Raw genomic sequence first — 20,231 nt, forward strand, 5'->3', positions numbered from 1 at the left:
CCACAAGCTCTTAGATATAAGGACTGCTAGCTCAACACTGGAAAATTTTGAGGTGTCTGTCGAAGAAGGTAAATGGTCTTAGTTGTGTTTGTTAAATTGATGTGTTATAGCTTCTTGTTGTGCTATTGATCCATCTTAAGAACACTATCAATCGGCTCTAATGCTGTTCTCTCTATCTCTCTCTTTCTTGCAGAATTTTTTGCATATCGTGTTGTATTTTTAATATTGGGTATTACTCTAATGAGTTTGGCATCCTTCTTAAGCAAATCGTTAGTATTTTATTATAGCAGCGCAATGGCAGTTGGGATCATTCTTGTGATACTTATGATTCTTTACCAGGTAACTTATTACCATTCCTCGATATTTAGAACTTTAGATAGTTTGACTGTACTCTCATATGATGTTTAGGATGAGTCTTCTTGTTGAGAAATTGACCAAGACTTCATCAATTCTTCCTCTCAAGAAAACGTCAGCTCTTGTTCATGTCTTATCTTGACTGATGCAAATTTTTCTTGCAATATCTTTGATGGTCTTGGTCATTAAGGCAAATATGCAAAACAGTTACTATTCATGGCTGAAATTGTATCCCATAATTCATTGGGCTATAATTTATTTTATACTAAAAATCCCACTTAGTGAAATTTTCATAAAGCGAACACCCGAGGGCAAGCCATATGTGGTATGACTATTTCTTAAAGAAAAACACTATTCATACACCAAACACACCACACACCTATATTAGTATACCATATTTATAATTAATATGTGTTTTATTTATTCTTCAATAATTTAAATAATACATGGTGCGTGTACGGTTTTTTTCCCCTTTGGCTTCCTTTATTTTAGGAACCGACCCATTCCCCCTATTTTGTACACAACCTTTGCTACTTACTTGCAGATTATCTTTTTTAATTAATGATGAGCGGATATTTTATACGCTTTTTGGGGTTAATTTCATATAGTTTTTAGTATGTTTTAGTTAGTTTTTAGTTTATTTTTATTAGTTTCTAGGCAAAATTCATATTTCTGGACTTTACTATGAGTTTGTGTGTTTTTCTGTAATTTCAGATATTTTCTGGCTGAAATTGAGGGAGCTGAGCAAAAATCTGATTCAGGCTGAAAAAGGACTGCTGATGCTGTTGGATCCTGACCTCTCTGCACTCGGAATGGAATTTCTGGAGCTACAGGAGTCCAATTGATACTCTTCCAATTGCGTTGGAAAGTAGACATCCAGGGATTTCCAGCAATATCTAATAGTCCATACTTTGCTCAAGGATAAACGACGTAAACTGGCGTTCAACGCCAGTTCCATGTTGCAGTCTGGCGTCCAGCGCTAGAAACACGTTACAAGATGGAGTTCAATGCCAGAAACAGGTTACAGCCTGGCGTTGAACACCCAAAACAGCCCAGGCACGTGAGAAGCTTTAGTCTCAGTCCCATCACACACCAAGTGGGCCCTAGAAGTGGATTTCTGCACTATCTATCATAGTTTACTCATTTTCTGTAAACCTAGGTTACTAGTTTAGTATTTAAACAACTTTTAGAGATTTATTTTGTATCTCATGACATTTTAGATCTGAACTTTGTACTCTTTGACGGCATGAGTCTCTAAACTCCATTGTTGGGGGTGAGGAGCTCTGTTGTGTCTCGATGAATTAATGCAAGTATTTCTGTTTTCTATTCAATCGTGCTTGTTCCTATCTAAGATGTTCATTCGCGCCTCATTGTTATGAATGTGATGATCCGTGACTCTCATCACCATTCTCAACCTATGAACATGTGCCTGACAACCACTTTCGTTCTACATTATATTGAATGAGTATCTCTTAGATTCCGTAATCGGAATCTCCGTGGTATAAGCTAGAATTCATTGGCAGCATCCTTGAGTATCCGGAAAGTCTAAACCTTGTCTGTGGTATTCCGAGTAGGATTCTGGGATTGGATGACTGTGATGAGCTTCAAACTCGCGAGTGCTTGGCGTAGTGATAGACGCAAAAGGATAGCAAATCCTATTCCGGTATGATCGAGAACCTACAGATGATTAGCCATGCGGTGACAGCGTACCTGGACCATTTTCACTGAGAGGAAGGATGGTAGCCATTGACAACGGTGATCCACCAACACACAGCTTGCCATAGGAGGGACGTTCGTGCGTGAAGAAGAAGATAGGGAGAAAGCAGAGATTCAAAAGACAAAGCATCTCCAAAACTCCAACATATTCTCATTTACTGCATAACAAGTAACCTTTAATTCATGCTCTCTTGTTCATTTGCAAGTCAATTGATAACCACAAATTAATATCCTGACTAAGAGTTGCAAGATAACCATAGCTTGCTTCAAACCAACAATCTCCGTGGGATCGACCCTTACTCACGTAAGGTATTACTTGGACGACCCAGTGCACTTGCTGGTTAGTTGTGCGGAATTACATAGTGTGAAGTAATTTTCGTGCACCAAGTTTTTGGCGCCGTTGCTGGGGATTATTTGAGTTTGAACAACTAACGGTGAATCCTGCTGCTTAGATTCGGAAAATTTTGTCTTTTGGGTCAGAGTCTTTTATATTCTTTTCAAAAAATTTTCTTAGTTATAAAAAATATACTTCTTCAAAACAAGTGTTACATTTACAGCTCAATTGGCTAGAGCATTGGGTTATGTTCTTGATGATTGGGCACTGGTTCTATTAAAAATCTTTTTCAAAAATAATTTTTCTTGATTTAATCTTGTGCCAAACTTTAAGTTTGGTATTTTTTTGTTAATCTTTTTTATAATTTTCGAACATTTTAGTTTGGTTTTCTAAAAATTTTAAGTTTGGTGTTCTTTCTTCATGTTCTTGTGTTCTTGTGAGTCTTCAAAGTGTTCTTGAGTTTTCCTTGTGTCTTGATCTTAAAATTTTTTAGTTTGGTGTTCCTTGGTGTTTTCCCTCCAAAATTTTCAAAAACAAGGAGCATTAGATCTAAGAATTTTAAATCTTATGCTATCTTATTATTTTTCTCTTTCTTCTTTAAATTCAAAAATATCTTTTCTCTCTATTTTAAAACAAATTCTCGAAATTTACTTTTAAAATTTAGATTTTTATTTCAAAATTCAAAATCTTTTTCAAATCATATCTTTTTCAAAACTTCGTAACCATTTTTTTTACTCTCTCCCCTCTTTTTTTTCGAAAATCTTCACCCATTTTTATTTATTTTATTTTAATTTATTTTATTTTCGAAATAAATAAATAATTAAATAAATAAAAATATTTTTTTATTTTACATCATCTCCCTTTCTCCATCATGGATCTAAGTGGAAATGAACAGTCCAGAAGGACTCTGGGGTCATATGCTAACCCCTCTACTGCTTCATATGGGAGTAGTATCTGTATACCCTCCATTGGAGTCAGTAGCTTTGAGTTGAATCCTCAGCTCATTATCATGGTGCAGCAAAGTTGCCAGTATTTCGGTCTTCCACAGGAAGAACCTACAGAGTTTCTGGCACAGTTTTTACAAATTGCTGACACAGTACATGATAAGGAAGTAGATCAGGATGTCTACAGATTATTACTGTTCCCATTTGCTGTAAAAGGCCAAGCTAAGAGGTGGTTAAATAACCAACCTAAGGCTAGTATAAAGACATGGAAACAACTGACAGAAATATTCTTGAATCAATACTTTCCTCCAAAACGGATGACACAGCTAAGGCTGGACATCCAAGGCTTTAAACAAGGAGATAATGAATCTCTTTATGATGCTTGGGAGAGATACAGAGAGATGCTAAGAAAATGCCCCTCTGAAATGTTTTCAGAGTGGGTTCAGTTAAACATCTTCTATTATGGGCTTACAGAAAGGGCTCAGCTTTCTCTAGATTACTCAGCTGGTGGATCTATCCACATGAGAAAGACAATTGAAGAAGCTCAAGAGCTCATTGATACAGTTGCCAAAAATCAGCATCTGTACCTAAGTAGTGACCCTTCCATGAAAGAAGAGGCTAAAACAGTAACTGCTGAACTCAGTCTTGCTGAATAAGCTACTGAATTCAATTAGCAATTGGACTTTCTAACAAAGCAGTTAGCCGAATTCAAAGATAGACTACAAGAGACAAGGATGGCTAATATAAATATGGAAGAACAATTGAAGCAAACAAAGCAGCAGCTGTCAAAACAAATAACAGAAGAATGCCAAGCAGTTCAATTAAGAAGTGGGAAGACATTAAATACCCCACCTCAAGGTAGCAGGAAGCCAAGAAATGAGCAAACTACCCAAAATCCATCTGAGGACAGTAAGAGCCCGGAGAGAAATAATTTTGGCGCTAAAATGCTAGAGATTGGGTGGAAGACTGGCGCTGAACGCCCAAACCATGCTCAGGACTGGCGTTCAACGCCAGAAACAAGCAAGGAACTGGCGTTGAACGCCCAAAGAAAGCACAGTTCTGGCGTTCTGACGCCAGGAGCAGATGAGGAGTTGGCGTCTAACGTCACTCCAGCTTCCAACCCTGGCACTCATATGCCAGTGAGGGATCAGACACACACAAGTGCTGATGACAACCCTCTAAAAAGGCTTCTTCAACCACTTCTGTAGGAAATAAACCTGCAGCAACCAAAGTTGAGGAATATAAAGCCAAGATACCTTATCCTCAAAAACTCCGCCAAGAGGAGTAGGATAAGCAATTTGCTCGCTTTGCAGATTATCTCAGGACTCTTGAAATAAAGATTCCGTTTGCAGAGGCACTTGAGCAAATACCTTCTTATGCCAAGTTCATGAAAGAGATCTTGAGTCATAAGAAGGATTGGAGAGAAACTGAAAGAGTTCTCCTCACTGAAGAATACAGTGCAGTCATTCTGAAAAGCTTCCCTAAAAAGCTTAAAGATCCCGGAAGCTTTCTGATACCATGCATATTAGAGGGTAATTGCACCAAGACAGCATTATATGATCTTGGGGCAAGCATCAACCTAATACCTGCATCCACTATCAGAAAGCTCGGTTTAACTGAAGAAGTTAAACCAACCCGGATATGTCTCCAACTTGTTGATGGCTCCATTAAATACCCATCAGGCGTGATTGAGAACACGATTGTCAGGGTTGGGCCATTCGTCTTTCCCACTGACTTTGTTGTGCTGGAAATGGAGGAGCACAAGAGTGCTACTCTCATTCTAGGAAGACCTTTCCTAGCAACCGGACGAACTCTCATTGACATCCAACAGGGGGAAATAACCCTGAGAGTCAAAGAGGATGAGTTTAAACTGAATGCTATCAATGCCATGCAGTATCCAGACACACCAAAAGACTGTATGAAAGTTGATCTTATTGACTCTCTGGTGGAGGAGATCAACATGGCTGAGAGTCTCGAATTAGAGCTGGAAAACATTTTTAAAGATGTTCCGCCTGATCTAGAGGATTCAGAGGAATTGAAAGAGCCTCTGAGATTTCCTCAGGGAGAGGAAAAACCTCCTAAACCCGAGCTCAAACCATTACCACCATCCCTGAAATATGCATTTCTGGGAGAAGGTGATACTTTTTCAGTGATCATAAGCTCTGCTTTAAATCCACAGGAAGAGGAAGCACTAATCCAAGTGCTAAGGACACACAAGACAGCTCTTGGGTGGTCCATAAGTGACCTTAGGGGCATAAGCCCAGCTAGATGCATGCACAAAATCCTATTGGAGGATGATGCTAAACCAGTGGTTCAACCACAGAGGCGGCTAAATCCAGCTATGAAGGAAGTGGTGCAGAAAGAGGTCACTAAATTACTGGAGGCTGGGATTATTTATCCTATTTCTGATAGTCCCTAGGTGAGTCCTGTTCAAGTTGTCCCTAAAAAGGGAGGCATGACAGTGGTTCATAATGAAAAAAATGAACTGGTTCCTACAAGAACAGTTACAGGGTGGCGCATGTGTATTGATTACAGAAGGCTCAATACAGCCACCAGAAAGGATCATTTTCCTTTACCATTCATAGACCAAATGCTAGAAAGGCTAGCAGGTCATAATCATTACTGCTTTCTGGATGGCTATTCAGGCTACAACCAAATTGCAGTAGATCCCCAGGATCAAGAGAAAACAGCATTCATATGTCCATCTGGAGTATTTGCTTACAGAAGGATGCCTTTTAGGCTGTGTAATGCGCCTACAACCTTTCAGAGATGCATGCTCTCTATTTTCTTTGATATAGTGGAAAAATTTCTGGAAGTCTTCATGGATGACTTCTCAGTATATGGAGACTCATTCAGCTCCTGTCTTGATCACCTGACACTGGTTTTGAAAAGATGCCAAGAGACCAACCTGGTTTTAAACTGGGAAAAATGCCACTTTATGGTGACTGAAGGGATTGTCCTTGGGCATAAAATTTCAAACAAGGGAATAGAGGTGGATCAAGCTAAAAATAGAGGTAATTGAAAAATTACCACCACCTGCCAATGTTAAGGCAATCAGAAGCTTTCTGGGGCATGCAGGATTCTATAGGAGGTTTATAAAGGATTTTTCAAAAATTGTAAAACCTCTAAGCAACCTGCTAGCTGCTGACACGCCATTTTTGTTTGACACAGAGTGCCTGCAGGCGTTTGAAACTCTGAAAGCTAAGCTGGTCACAGCACCAGTTATCTATGCACCAGACTGGACATTACCATTCGAATTAATGTGTGATGGCAGTGATCACGCCATTGGTGCAGTACTGGGGCAGAGGCATGACAAACTTCTGCATGTCATTTATTATGCTAGCCGTGTTTTAAATGATGCCCAGAAAAATTACACAACCACAAAAAAGGAATTGCTTGCAGTGGTCTATGCCATTGACAAGTTTAGATCATACTTAGTAGGATCAAAAGTGATTGTGTACACTGACCATGCTGCTCTTAAATATGTACTTACAAAGCAGGATTCAAAACCCAGGCTTATAAGATGGGTATTGCTTCTACAAGAGTTTGATATAGAAATAAGAGACACAAGAGGGACAGAAAACCAAGTGGCTGATCATCTGTCCCGAATAGAGCCAGTAGAAGGGGCGCCCTCTCCCTTTATTGAAATCTTTGAAACCTTTTCGGATGAGCATTTGTTCGCCATTCAGGAAACACCATGGTTTGCAGACATTGCAAACTATAAAGCTGCAAGGTTCATACCCAAAGCGTACATCAGGCAACAAAAGAAAAAATTAATTTCTGATGCAAAGTACTACTTGTGGGATGAACCCTATCTCTTTAAGAGATGTGCAGACGGAATAATCCGTAGGTGTGTGCCTAGAGAAGAAGCACAAAGGATCCTATGGCATTGCCATGGATCACAATATAGAGGCCATTTCGGAGGTGAGCGAACAGCCACCAAGGTCCTCCAATGTGGTTTCTACTCGCCTACACTCTACAGAGATTTCCGAGAGTTTGTACGTAACTGTGATAGTTGCCAGAGAGCTGGTAATTTGCCTCATAGTTACGCCATGCCTCAACAAGAAATCTTGGAGATTGAGTTGTTTGATGTATGGGGAATTGATTTCATGGGGCCTTTCCCACCATCATACTTAAACACTTATATTCTGGTGGCAGTTGACTATGTATCAAAATGGGTAGAGGCCATTGCCACACCCACCAATGATTCTAAAACAGTACTGATGTTCCTCTAGAAACATATATTCAGCAGATTTGGTGTCCATAGGGTACTAATCAGTGATGGGGGCACTCACTTCTACAACAAACAGCTTTACTCCGCCATGGTCCGGTATGGGATTCGCCACAAGGTGGCGACTCCATATCATCCACAGACAAATGGGCAAGCTGAAGTTTCTAACAGAGAACTAAAAAGAATCCTGGAACGGACTGTAAGTACCCGTAGAAAGGATTGGGCACGAAGCTTGGATGATGCTTTGTGAGCTTACAGAACAGCATTCAAGACTCCTATAGGGACCTCTCCGTACCAACTTGTGTATGGTAAGGCTTGTCACCTGCCCGTGTAACTGGAACATAAGGCCTACTGGGCAACCAGATTCCTAAACTTTGATGCCAAACTAGCTGGAGAAAAAAGATTGCTCCAGCTGAATGAGCTAGAGGAATTCAGATTCACTGCTTTCGAAAATGCCAAGCTTTATAAAGAGAAATAAAAAAGATGGCATGACAGAAAGCTATCTTCTAGAATCTTTGAACCAGGACAAAAAGGTTCTGTTGTTTAACTCTAGGCTCAGGCTATTCCCCGGGAAACTGAAGTCCCGGTGGAGGGGACCATATGTGATTACAAGTGTATCACCATATGGTTATGTGGAGCTTCAAGACATTGATTCTGATAAGAAGTTCATTGTTAATGGACAGAGAATCAAGCATTATCTTGAAGGTAATGTTGAGCAAGAATGCTCAAGGCTGAGGCTAGATTAAAAAGCTCAGCAAGGTCCAGCTAAAGACAATAAAGAAGCGCTTGCTGGGAGGCAACCCAGCCATTGGCATCACTTCCTCTAAGCATTTTGCCCTATTCTTGATTTTATTTGTTTATATAAAGTTCATTGATACTAAGGTAAAGAATCAATTGTATAAGTTCACAGGGTTACGGAAGGATTCAGCACACAAAACAGAGAAAAAGAGCTCACTGGCAAGAAAACGCCAGTAAAAGTCTGGGCGTTGAACGCCAGTAAGGATAGCCATCTGGCCGTTAAACGCCAGAAAGAAGCATCTTCTGGGCGTTGAATGCCAGAAAGAAGCTCCTTCTAGGCGGTTAACGCCAGATTTACAGCGTCCTGGGCATTCAGAAAAACGCCCAGTGACAAAGGAGTTCCTGGCATTCAACGCCAAAAAGAAGCAACAGCTGGGCGTTGAACGCGCAGGAGAAGCAGCATTTGGGCGTTGAACGCCCAAAACATGCAGCATTTGGGCGTTCAAATGCCAGGATGATGGGGAGGAGGTAATTTCGTTTTTACTTCATATTTTTTATTTTAATTTTAATTTTCATATTTCAATTCATGATTTCTTGCATAAACATGTTACAAACCCTGATTTCTAAAATCCCTAATTTCTAAAAACCCTACTTTAAAAATATCAAATGTATCTTAATCCATAAGCACAAATCCTTTTTTCAATCCAATTCAACTCTTTTTCAAATTTTTCAAAACAAATCTATCTCTTTTCATTCTAAAATCTTTTCAACTAATCAATATCTTTTTCAAATCTCCATATTATCTTTTTCCAAAATACAAACTTATCTTTTTCAAATATCTTTCATATCTTTTAAATTTTAAATTATATCCTTTCTTATCATACTTATTTCTTTTTAAATCATATCTTCTATCATATCTTTCTCCTTATTTTCAAAAACCCACCCCCCTTCCCTTTTAAAAACACATTCGGCCTCCCTCCTCTCATCCACCATGCAACACTAGCTCTCCTTCTATCCCTCTCCTTTCTTTTCTTTTGCTTGAGGACAAGCAAACCTCTAAGTTTGGTGTGTTTATCCGTGATCACTAAACCATAACCACTAAGATCATGGCTCCTAAAGGAAAACAACCTACTCCAAGAGGCAAGAAAGAGAGTATTCCAAAACCACTTTGGAATCAAGGGAGGTTCTTAACCAAAGAACATTCAGACCATTACTACAAAATAATGGGTCTAAGATCAGTGATCCCGAAAGTCAAGTTCGATCTGAAAGAAGATGAATATCTGGAGATCCAAGAGCAGATTCGAAACAGGAACTGGGAAGTCCTAGCTAATCCTGAAACGAAAGTGGGAAGGAATATGGTTCAGGAATTCTACGCTAATCTGTGGCAAACAGACAGGTAGAGAATATCTGGAACTGCCCTTTATGACTATCTAACTTTGGTCAGAGGAAAGATTGTTCACATCCACCCTGACAAAATCAGGGAGATCTTTAAGCTACCTCAGCTGAAAGATGACCCAGACTCCTTCAATAGGAGAATGATGAGAACAAACAAGGTCCTGGATAAGATTCTAGAGGATATATGCATCCCTGGAGCCAGGTAGACCACCAGCAGCAAGGGTGTCCCAAATCAACTCAAGAGAGAAGATCTCAAACCAGTCGCCAGAGGATGGCTGGACTTCATTGGGCGTTCTATATTGCCCACAAGTAACCGTTCTGAAGTCACTGTTAAAAGAGCAGTAATGATCCATTGCATTATGTTTGGAAAAGAAGTAGAAGTTCATCAACTGGTCCCATCTGAATTTTACATACTTGCTAACAAGAACTCCAAGGATGCCAGGTTGGCTTATCCAAGCTTAATCTCTATGCTCTGCAAAGATGCTGGAGTAAAGATGGGAATAACAGAGTATATCTCAGTGGAGCAACCAATCACTAAAATCACAATGGAAAAACAACAAATGCAGGATGACCACACTAAGAGGAGGGCGCAAGAATTCCCCTCAGAAGTCCCTCAATTTGAATATTGGGAACAACTTGAAGCATCTGTTACCAAGTTGCAAGAATCTATGGACCAAATATAGGAAGAACAGCAAAATCAAAACAGTATGCTCTGCAAACTGCTCAGGGAATAAGAAGAGCAAGGGCGTGACTTAAAAGAACTGAAGCGTCAGAAGTTATCTCTTGAAGGACTAAGCACTCCACAGACTAGAGGAACATCCACATCCCAAACTCAAGGTTGTTGAGCCCTAATCTTAGCCTTAACTCTGTGATAATTGTTTTTATTTGAGTTTTACCTTAGTAGTTATAGTAGTAATTAGTAGTTATTTTATCTCCAATTAAGCTATAATTTATTTTTCTCATCATCATTAAACATGAATAAAATAGAAGATTTTCTTTAGGATAAGGAGGCAATATTTTTTGAGTTTTTAATACAAGAAATTCTGATTAATTACATGTGGTGGCAATACTTTCTGCCTTCTGAATGAATGCTTAAACAATGCATATGTCTTTGGAATTTGATGTTCTTGAATGTTAAATATGTTGGCTCTTGAAAGAATGATAAACATGAGACATGTTATTGATAATCTGAAAAATCATAAAAATTATTCTTGAAGCAAGAAAAAGCAGTGAATACAAAGCTTGCAAAAAAAAAAAGCAAGCAGAAAAAGCCAATAACCCTTAAAACCAAAAGGCAAGGGTAATAAAAAGGATCCAAGGCTTTGAGCATCAGTGGATAGGAGGGCCTAAGGGAATCAAATCCTGGTCTAAGCGGCTAAACCAAGCTGTCCCTAACCATGTGCTTGTGGCGTGAAGGTGTCAAGTGAAAACTTGAGACTGAGCGGTTAAAGTCAAGGTCCAAAGCAAAAAGAAGAGTGTTCCTAAGAACCCTGGACACCTCTAATTGGGGACTTTAGCAAAGCTGAGTCATAATCTGAAAGGTTCACCCAATTATGTGTCTGTGGCATTTATGTATCCGGTGGTAATACTGGAAAACAAAGTGCTTAAGGCCACGGCCAAGACTCATAAAAGTAGCTGTGTTCAAGAATCAACATACTAAACTAGGAGAATCAATAACACTATCTGAATTCTAAGTTCCTATAGATGCCAATCATTCTGAGCTTCAATGGATAAAGTGAGATGCCAAAACTGTTCGGAAGCAAAGAGCTACTAGTCCCGCTCATTTAATTAGAATCTGAGCTTCACTCAAAAACTCTGAGATATTATTGCTTCTTGACTTATTTGTATTCTATTTTATTTGTCTAGTTGCTTGGGGACAAGCAACAATTTAAGTTTGGTGTTGTGATGAGTGGATATTTTATACGCTTTTTGGGGTTAATTTCATATAGTTTTTAGTATGTTTTAGTTAGTTTTTAGTTTATTTTCATTAGTTTCTAGGCAAAATTCATATTTCTGGACTTTACTATGAGTTTGTGTGTTTTTCTATAATTTCAGGTATTTTCTGGCTGAAATTGAGGGAGCTGAGCAAAAATCTGATTCAGGCTGAAAAAGGACTGCTGATGCTGTTGGATCCTGACCTCTCTGCACTCAGAATGGAATTTCTGGAGCTACAGAAGTCCAATTGACGCGCTTCCAATTGCGTTGGAAAGTGGATATCCAGGGCTTTCCAGCGATATATAATAGTCCATACTGTGCTCAAGGATAGATGACGTAAACTTGCGTTTAACACCAGTTTCATGTTGCAGTCTGGCGTCTAGCGCCAGAAACACGTTACATGTTGGAGTTCAATGCCAGAAACAGGTTACAGCCTGGCGTTGAATGCCCAAAACAGCCCAGGCACGTGAGAAGCTTTAGTCTCAGCCCCAGCAGACACCAAGTGGGCCCCAGAAGTGGATTTCTGCACTATCTATCATAGTTTACTCATTTTCTGTAAACCTAGGTTACTAGTTTAGTATTTAAATAACTTTTAGAGATTTATTTTGTATCTCATGATATTTTAGATTTGAACTTTGTACTCTTTGACGGCATGAGTCTCTAAACTCCATTGTTGGGGGTGAGGAGCTCTGCTGTGTCTCGATGAATTAATGCAAGTATTTCTGTTTTCTATTCAATCACGCTTGTTCTTATCTAAGATGTTCATTCGCGCCTCATTGTTATGAATGTGATGATCCGTGACTCTCATCACCATTCTCAACCTATGAACGTGTGCCTGACAACCACTTCCGTTCTATATTAGATTGAATGAGTATCTCTTAGATTCCGTAATCGGAATCTCCGTGGTATAAGCTAGAATTCATTGGCAGCATCCTTGAGAATCCGGAAAGTCTAAATCTTGTCTGTGGTATTCCGAGTAGGATTCTGGGATTGGATGACTGTGACGAGCTTCAAACTCGCGAGTGCTGGGCGTAGTGACAAACGTAAAAAGATAGCAAATCCTATTCCGGTATAATCGAGAACCTACAGATGATTAGCCATGCGGTGACAGCGTACCTGGACCATTTTCACTGAGAGGAAGGATGGTAGCCATTGACAACGGTGATCCACCAACACACAGCTTGCCATAGGAGGGACGTGCGTGCGTGAAGAAGAAGATAAGGAGAAAGCAGAGATTCAAAAGACAAAGCATCTTCAAAACTCCAACATATTCTCATTTACTGCATAACAAGTAACCTTTAATTCATGCTCTCTTGTTCATTTGCAAGTCAATTGATAACCACGAATTAATATCCTGACTAAGAGTTGCAAGATAACCATAGCTTACTTCAAACCAACAATCTCCGTGGGATCGACCCTTACTCACGTAAGGTATTACTTGGATGACCCAGTGCACTTGCTGGTTAGTTGTGCGGAATTACATAGTGTGAAGTAATTTTCGTGCACCAATTAACAATGAAGAATTGCTCATTTTCAAGCCAATCACACTCATTCCATGCTTTCTTTTCCTCATTTTCAATCTTTAAATCACACCATTGAAAATTTAACATTGAAAATTTAATTATATAGCATTGTAATTCATCCATAATTTACTTCAAAAACCTACTGTGATCTTTCATAATATTCCCTTTCTCAATCTTGCTATTAGAAATTCTTGTGATTTATCTTCTATTTAATTCTCTAAAATTGAGACATCAATTGATATTGTGATGGAGGTTAAAAGCTTTTTTTTCTTCCACGACACTGTTGCCTCTTATAAAAATTATGATGTTGAAAATTCTAACTGAAATTGATTTTTGATTTTGAATTTGATCAATAGTGAATAATATTTAATGGATCCTACAAGTGTTTATACAGTGTGTCAAATTGGTGTCAAGTACAAGGATGTATGCGTAGCAGGATTGTTTTTTCAATTTGATGAAAGTCAAACTTTGTTTCTTCCATTTCATTGCTCATGATTGTGCTGTAATTTATAGCTCCCCTGTCCAATATATCTTTTACTTTTAATATTCTCTCTTTAATTGCATATATATATTGTAACTAGCACTAGCAGGTAATTAAGTAACAACATCATTTAATTTATATATACAAATCTTGCTTTAATTGTGAAGAAAAAATGATCTAATTCTATTGGTTTTGCTTGGAAATTTTGAAGAGTTAGAACTTTGCATTTGCATGTTGATTAGTTTTTGTTTCATTCTAAAATCTCTTAGATAGCTAGTAATAATTAATTAGACATTATTATAGAAAATAATAATAATAATAATAATAATAATAATAATAATAATAATAATAATAATAATAATAATAATAAGCTGTGAAATGAAAATTAATTAAAATAAACATAATTTTCTTTCAGGCAAAAGTTGGGCGTGAAAATAAGTACTCTAGAAGCAAATAATCAAGACAAGAAGGATTGGAGTGAGGACAGAGATTATCATTAGAAAGTGCACCAAAAGTTATGATGGAGATTTTATGTATTAAGAATTACATGTTAAGACATTTATAATTAAAAAATTATGTTATGTTAGATACTTTATTTGTATAGGGGTTATTATTTTTTATTTTTAATACTAAAAAATAATATATTATGTTTAATACATTGTTTATGAGTTATATAATATTTTATTTATGAGTATTGATTTTTTGTTATTGAAAAAGTTTAATAAAAAAATTATTTATTTAATTCGATAAAAATGATGATTAAAATTTGTCTTTATAAATGATAAAAATGTCAATTTTATCCGGTAAAAAGGGCGGTTTGTAACTGCCATTTTAAACAACATGAAATGCCATTTTAACTCGATAAAAATGGTGGTTTCAAATGCTATTTTAACCAACTAAAAATGCCATTTTAACCAACCAAAACGCTGCTCTGTTAGGGTAAAAATGGCAGTTCGTAAACGCCGTTTTAACCAACCAAAAATGCCATTTTCATCCTAGAAATAACGGCAGTTTGAACTGCCATTTTAACCAATCAAAACTGCCGTTTTAACCTTGGAAATAATAGCAGTTTGAACTGCTGTTTTAACCAACAAAAAAATGCCGTTTTATTTGGAAATAATGACGGTTTGAACCGCCATTTTAACTTATCCAAAAACCGCCGTTTTAACCCAGGAAATTGTGGCGGTTTTTTGAAAACCCCGTAATAACCAGAATGGTGCTCAAAATGATGTCGTTTTTTAAAACCGCCGTTTCTGGTAATAATGGCAGTTCAAACTGCCATAAATACCCAAAAAAACCGCCATTTTAACTAGATTTGTTTCGTAGTGTTCAAGCTTTGTGGACCATGCTTGCTATGTGATTGATTTTCACTTCTATCTTCTTTGTCCTAAGTTCTATAGCACAAATGTGTTCCACCTCTATGTCATTTAGGTGTTGCAAACAAACTTCAATATATGTCATTGTTTGATGTGTGAGCTTTATATTTCAATTGGTTCACTAAGTTTACATGCACATCAATCAATGTCCATTTATTATCTAATTCACAATTGCTTGATTATTTGCTTGAGTGCTTTCATGCTTCTTTATTACTTGTTTGTTTATCTTAACCTACAAGTTTTCTTTAAAGTATTTCAAGCACGCTAGAATGAATGAAGTGCTTACTTCTTTTGTATAATTGTGACATAGCTCTCTCTATGCTAATGTGTGTGATCTAAACGACGCCCAATTTAGAATTCACACACTTGTTTTCATCCATGTCACACATTGAGTCACTGATAAACCACTATTTTATGGTCTATCTTGTGCTAATTTGAGGGGATTTTATCCACTAAATTCACACTTATTCATATAATTAGCATGTTTTGTATTTTCCTTCCTAATTTTGTGCTATGATTGAAAACATGCTTCTTTGGCCTTAAATTACTAATTTTAATTCTCTCTTATTACCATTCGATGCCGTGATATGTGTGTTAAGTGTTTCCAGGATTTATAGGGCAGGAATGGCTTAGAGGATGGAAAGGAAGCATGCAAAAGTGGAAGAAATACAAGAAATTGAAGGAATTGCTGAGATGTCCAGTCTGACCTCTTCGTACTAAATCGACCATAACTTGAGCTATAGAGGTCCAAATAAGGCGGTTTCAGTTGCGTTGGAAAGCTAACATTTGGTGATTCGAAATGATATATAATTTGACATAGTTGCCATGCTGTTAGGCGATGCGCACGCATGGATCACACGTACGCTTGACCTGGCAAAAGTTCAATCCACGCGTACGCATGGACGACGCGTACGCGTGATAGAGCCACGTGCTGGACGCATCAGAAAATACTGGGAGCAATTTTTGGGCTGTTTTTGACCCAATTTTTGGCCCAGAAAACACAGATTAGAGGCTACAAAGTGGGAGAATCAAGGAATTCATTCACACAACTTTCATTCACATAATTTTAGGTTTTAGATATAGTTTCTAGAGAGAGAGAGGCTCTCTCCTCTCTCTGGGTTTTAGGATTTCTCTTAGTTTTAGGTTTATTTCTTCTCAATTCCAGGTTCAATGTTCCTTTAATTTAGTTTCTCTTCTACTTTTATTTATTCTAGCATTCTAGTTTATTTATTTTCCCAATTTGGTTTATAAACTCCATGTTAGATTTGATTTCTTTATTTAATGCAATTTGAGGTATTTCATATTTGTGATTTTAAATTAGCTTTTTACATTCTTGGCTTTGGTAGAGTAATTAGAGACTCTTGAGTTATCAAACTCCTTTGTTGATTGATAATTGAAAGTTGCTGTTTGGTTTGGATCCCTCTAAAGCTAGTCTTTCCTTAGGAGTTGACTAGGACTTGAGGAATCAAATTGATTAGTCCACTTGACTTTCCTTTATTTAGTAAGGGTTAACTAAGCGGGAGCAATGAACAATTCTCATCACAATTGATAAGGATAACTAGGATAGGACGTCTACTTCTCATACTTTGCCAAGAGTTTTTCTAGTTGTTAATTTACTTTCTTGCAATTTACATTCCTTGTTCAACTTTTCAAAAACCCAAAAAGATACAATCTCATAACCAATTATAAGTAACACACCTCCCTGCAATTCCTTGAGAGACGACCCGAGGTTTAAATACTTTGGTTTAATTTTATTGGGTTTGCTTTAGTGACAAACAAGTTTTTGTACAAAAGGATTCTTTGTTGGTTTAGAAACTATACTAGCAACGAGAACTTATTTGTGAAATTCTAGACCATCGAAAATCCGTTCGTCAAAATGGCGCCGTTGACGGGGAATTGCAAATGTGTGCCTTATTATTGGTTATTGTAAATATTTGCTTATTGCTTATTTTTACTAGTTTTTGTTTTTATTTTCTTTAGCTACTATGAACTCTCACCCCTTTGGCTATGAGTTTGGTTACAACTATGTTGCAGGAAGAGGAAATTACAATGAGAATATGCATCAAGGATGGGAAAATCAAAGATGGGAGGAGCCACAAGGATTTGATCAACCCTCTTGGCAACAACCACCTCCAATGGACTATCAACAACCATTCTATGATGCATACCAAGACAATGGTTATGGTGGACTTCTCTGTGAAAATCAACACCCACCACAATATACCTATGAATCCCCTCCTCAACATAGCTTTGAACTACCATACTCACAAGCCCCTTACCACCAAGCACCCCCATATGACCCTAATCCTTACCCACCATACCAAAAGCCTTATGAGCCATACTTCGAACCACCACCTCAATATACACCACCTCTATATCCTTACCAAGAAGAACCACCTCCTTATTATGAGTCCTTTCTCCCAACAAATGAACCCTCCATTGGATAACAACACTATTATCTCTACTCTCATTGGTCTAACCTCTAAACTCCAAAATCTTATATCCCGCAGGGACCAATCCTCTACCTCCAATATTCAACCCTCAAGCTTTACTGCACCACCACCCTTCGTGCAAGAATACCCATATCCATCAATCCAAGAGCAAAATGATCCCAATTATGCTACTGACCCAGAACAAGAGAGAAGGAATCGGTTTCGTGAATTCATACTTCACAAGAAGCTAGAGGAGGCCCTAAAGGTGGAGGTAGGAGAGACCCTTGAAGGAAGTTGTCAAGAGGTGAAAGTCAACAAGGAGGAGCTGGATTTTGTACTAGAGCAAGTGGTTGAAGATTTAGGAGATGCGGAACCTCCATTTGAACCTCAAGTCATAGAGCCTCCTTCCAAGATGGTTGAATTTGATATTGAGGAGGGTGTACAACCTCCAAGGCATATCATGGTTGAAGACTTGGAAGCGGCTGATCATGAGACAGGTTCAATAATTAATGAGTTTCTTCCTATAATTGAACTCTCTCCTATTGAACTAGAGGAAGAGGTTAATGTTACAGAAGTTTGCAAAGAGGTGGAAGTTGTTAAAGAAGAGCACAAGGGAGTAGAGCTTGAAATCACCTTGCCAAAGTTGCTGGAGGCCTCTCCCCCTAAGTCACCATCATCCTTTACAACATTCAAGTGGGTAAAATTCACATCCCTTAACTTTCTCATGCCACTTGAATATGGTTTGCTTGAGATGGATGGTCAACTTAGGAATCTTTGTGGCGTTAAGAGTAAGAAGAAGCTGGTTAGTGGTTGGAGTTGTCATGCAAGGTTCAATATGGTTGCATGCTCTGAATTGAAGTGCATGGGTTGGTGTAGATCTCAATTGAATGGGTCTAGAAAGTTGTTTGGACGCTTCAGTGAGAATTCAAATTGCTTGCCACCCAGTTGGAACAATGATGATCAACAAGAAGACGGGTGCAAAAGCAAGGTTTAGGACCCCAGAATTTATTCTAGCAATCAACACTTTGGGACCTTGTCACTTGCTTTAACTTGCTTGAAGGCTTTATGCAACTAGTGTGGGACCCCGAAGGCTATTGGAATTACAAACAATGGTGGGGATTCCTGGATGAGTTCAAGCACAAGCCTCCATGACAAGGAGCTCCCCAAATGTCCAACTTAAGGACTTTAACTAAAAGTGCTAGGTGGGAGACAACCCACCATGGTATAATCGTTCTTTTTTAGTCTTAGTTTTATTTTGTTTTGTTTTCTTCTTAGTTTTATTTTATTTTATTCTTCTTAGTGTTCATTCATAATGCCTGCATCAACATCTGCATTCTGCATTCTGCATACTGAAAAAAAATGGTGGATCGACGCGCACGCGTCATTTGTGTGCGCAACTGAACAGAGAGTTGCACGAGAGACACGCGGGAGGGGTGCACCACACCACGCGTAAGCGTACCTCACGTGTACGCATCCCCTGCAGAAAAGTTCAACCCACGCGTAAGCGTCTACGACGCGTACTCGTGGGAATGAAAATCAGCGTAATGTCCACATTGAACAGAGAGTTATGTGGCCATGGTGCTGGAGTTGTGCGAGAAGGCACGCGTATGCATGAGCGACGCTTACGCGTCGCATGGCTGTCTCTGTTTTCACGCGTGCGCGTGATTCCCGCGCGCGTCACGTCCCATTTTTCATTCCTTTCTCCTTTCTTCTCTCTTTTCTCCTTCTTTCTTTCTCCTTTCTACTTACTTCTTCTTCATCTCTTTAACTTCTCATCCTTCTTCACTTTCATTCTATTTTACTTAATTTATTTGCATACTTTCATTCATTGCATTTTAATTTTGTGCATATTTTTATTTTCTTTTCTAAATTTATTATTTTTCCATTGGTGTCAAATTTTCTTATTCAACTGTTGCATCTTTTCTTGCATTATCCTGGTACTTCATGACTTGTTCTGTTCCGATTGGGTAATATTATTTAAGTCAATGCTAATGTTTTATGATAATTGTACTCTTTTTGCATTGACATGAATTTAATTGATATGCCATTTGCTTATATTGTTTTCTCACTTGCATGTTGTAGCTACCATGTAATTGAGACTCTCATTATTTGGCATTAACCCATCCATCCTTTATTTATTTTCTTATCTTTATTTATGGGTTACTTTTCTTCTTTTTCTTCTTCTTTCAGGATGGCCACCGAGAAGGGAAACGAGAAGCTTCTCAATGGGGCGACAGACAATTCCATCTGCACATTCTATGGAGAAAAGCGTCAGTTGCAGCAACCCGTCCACTTGAACATCTTAGCATGCACCGAGGACGGTGCAATCTTTAAGTGTGGGGAGGTCAATACCGACTTCCATGGGTCAGTTATTTCCTTCTTAATACCAATGCTTAATTTTTTATGTTAATTTAATTATTGCATTTGCATGTTTGGTTGCATATTTGTTTGATTTTGTGCATGTTCTTCTACCACTACTTGGTTGAAGTAATATTTTCTTTTTCAAGACCCTTTTTATAATATTTCACTAATTTAAATTAAAACTTTTTTGTTAAACTTGTTGAAGACTGTAATTTGGAACATGAGTTATAGCTAAGAACACACAACCCGTGAGATTTGAGCTTAATTACATGGTTACATTATTTAACCATAATATTTTATTCTTGTGTGTTTCTTTCTCTATGATTGCAATATTTGCTTTGTTTCATTCTATATGTCCATTATTTAGTATATTTACATGCTTACATATGATTGCGGCCATTATTTGTCAGT

The 20,231-nt window shown here is 38.0% G+C and overlaps 1 pseudogene; it reads left to right on the forward strand.

Annotated features, from left to right (window-relative positions):
- Positions 1-294: 294 nt before the first annotated feature.
- On the forward strand, positions 295-13,603 carry LOC148580074 (uncharacterized; annotated as a pseudogene).
- Positions 13,604-20,231: the final 6,628 nt, after the last annotated feature.

Source organism: Arachis ipaensis, chromosome B10 (assembly GCF_059453495.1).
Source record: "Arachis ipaensis isolate K30076 ecotype BB chromosome B10, ASM5945349v1, whole genome shotgun sequence".
Classification (NCBI taxonomy): Eukaryota; Viridiplantae; Streptophyta; class Magnoliopsida; order Fabales; family Fabaceae; genus Arachis; species Arachis ipaensis.